Below are 2,815 nucleotides of genomic sequence, written 5' to 3'. Positions count from 1 at the left end.
AAAAACCCCCAAATCCCTATATTAGGGTTTCACCAAATTAAAGGAAAGACAATAAAAAAGGGTACATAGATCTTACCCTCGACGCAAGGAACTCAACGGTATAATCAACGATGAGAACTGACCTTCCGAACTCCGGAAATTGCTAACAATGCGATTAAGATGGTGAACTTGCTTGCTTTCTCTCTTAAACAGTAAATTAGGTTTTGCAAAAGTGATTTAGAAACAATGACGGAAGGTTATATATCTTAATCGCATAATTAACAAAACCCGAGAAAACTCCCCGTAAAACCGGCTACTCGATCGAGTACCCAAGATACTCGATCGAGTACCCCCTTACTCGATCGAGTATCCTAGTTACTCGATCGAGTACCCAACAGGTCAGAAACTTTTCTAAAACGCAACTTACCCTTACTCGACAGAGTAAGGCCTACTCGATAGAGTACCCAAAGACTCATAAATACGGAGTATTACAAGAACTACCAGCTTGAAGATACAAACAAAGATTGAAACGAAATAAACATCATACAGGGGCACTCGATCGAGCTTGTGAGTTACTCGATCGAGTTGATGTTACTCGATTGAGTTCATCAGTTACTCGATCAAGTACGTCGAGATCAGAATGCAATTTTAATTTACCCCTGCAGATACTCGATCGAGTGAGGGGCACTCGATCGAGTAGCCACAGGTTAAACTCCTCCACACGATCACCTTGCAAAACCAAAGAAGTATATATAGAAGTCGGAATGTCGACTTCAACATCAATCACCTGCATAACGATTCCTAAAAACAAAAAAAATACGGCCTTATGTCCCCAATACAAACCAAGGTCTAACAAATGTACCAACAAAACAAGTACCAAATACTACAAATCCATGAAAACAAGATAGAACAAAAAGGAACATCATCACTCCAAGGTCTGCTCATCCATCATCTCATCTCCACCACCGCCTCTGGATGTGCCTGCTCCAGCTGTACTCTCACCCGCGACATCCCTAGTGCCAGAATCTGCTCCCACTCGCCATGGTGCCAAGCAACCGTAGGGGTAAATTTGAGGCTCTCCCCAAGTAGTCCGGGCCATGCCATATGAGTGAAAGACCTCGCTGTAATACTACGGTTTTCTAAGTGGGTTACTCGGCCGAATATGGCTTACTCGGCCGAGTAAGTGTGTCGTGTGTTTCTGGACAGTTTACTGCCCAGTAATACTCGGCCGAGTATGGGAATACTCGACCGAGTAGAGGATACTCGGCCGAGTATACTCTATCTTCGACCGAGTATCCGGTCTGATGGGTTTATTTCCGCGGTTTGGTTAAGGTGATTAGGGATTATTATAAATTACACTTTTACGGTTTCTAAATCATTTTACCAAAACTCAACGACGCTCATATCTCTCTAATCACCCTAATTACTCTCAAGGCTAATTGATCGATCGCAAGTCTATACTTCCGTCTCTTGTCTCGATTTCTTTGGTAAGTCTCTAGTTCTTTGTAATCAGCTAATAGGTTGTCTTTTAGGGTTTGGCCCTAATTATTGTTTTGGGTTAATTTGGGGGTTTAGGGTTTTGGTCATCGTATGTGATACCCGTCGTGAGGTGTCAAAAATAATATTTATAAACTCCAACTACAACTATAGCTAGCGGCAAATGTCAAACCACGAGAGGCGGACGTAATTTCTAGTTGTTTAAATTCGGTCTAAGGTAACAAAAGGTGGGGGTTTGATTGGGTTTGGTCTATAGCTAATAACAATAAAAGAAAAGTAAACTAATGAAATATATAAAATCAGGTATAAAAGAGGTACTAGGATGGTTGGTTCGTTATAGTTTCGCGTGAAGATATTAAACAGTCTAAATCAAACACATGAGGCGGAAATAAAGAGGTCCTCTCGGTCCACTCTTAACAAATAGCATCTTTCGATCTCGCTATAGGTCCCTAATATCACTAATACTAACTTTCGTCCGGAAAAGTGATTTACGGTCTAAACTTTACCTATCTTTCGATCTCAAAGATAGTTTAGTCATTTTAATTGGCGATCTAGCAACTGTCCCTATCTCTCGATCTAATGGGTCAGTCATATCCTAAGCATTCAACTAGTCGTGTGCACTCGATTCGTCGAATAAAGAATTAAAACAATTAAAACGAAAATAAAACCTCACGTGGTCAGTCGATCGACCGGGTAGGGTGGTCGATCGACCAACACGCGAATCAGGCCGTGTTCATTATATTGCCGCCTACACTACAATTCCCCTACATCCTAGCACAATTGATTTAGCTACTCATGTTGAGGGTGATAACAACAATAAAACTAGGGCATAAAGGTAATGAATTCATAATTAAAGCGGTAAGATAAATAATTAACATGCAACGATAAAACGGTTTCGGGAACCTAACTAGCAATTATATACTAACAACGAAATAAAAGTGAATCGAAATAAGGCAGAAGAATACCGAGATTGCAGAGGAATGATTAAGAATAAGAACGAAATTCCAATGCTAAAACAATATTCAACCCTAATAGAAACTCAATGTTACTTGTGTAAAACTTAGATAAAAATCGGATCAAAACTGGATGCCTCAGATCTCGAAGTTCTAGGTTACGTTATATAGCAAACATACGTAACACTTATTATCAAAACCTAAACATAATGGGCTTCAAGTTCCTCGATCTTTTAATTCTCGCCTGGGATAGCAACTTGGTCGATCGACTAAGCATGGCGCGATCGATCGCTCTTCATGTCTGATAGCTTCGGAACTCAGATTTGGTCGATCGACTGAAGGTAGTGGTCGATCGACTGCTTTAGCTGCTACTTGACTTTTAAAAT

The sequence above is a fragment of the Silene latifolia genome, chromosome 5 (assembly GCF_048544455.1).
Source record: "Silene latifolia isolate original U9 population chromosome 5, ASM4854445v1, whole genome shotgun sequence".
NCBI classification, from domain to species: domain Eukaryota; kingdom Viridiplantae; phylum Streptophyta; class Magnoliopsida; order Caryophyllales; family Caryophyllaceae; genus Silene; species Silene latifolia.
The sequence above is the reverse complement of the archived record's forward strand: the minus strand, read 5'-3'. Positions refer to the sequence as shown.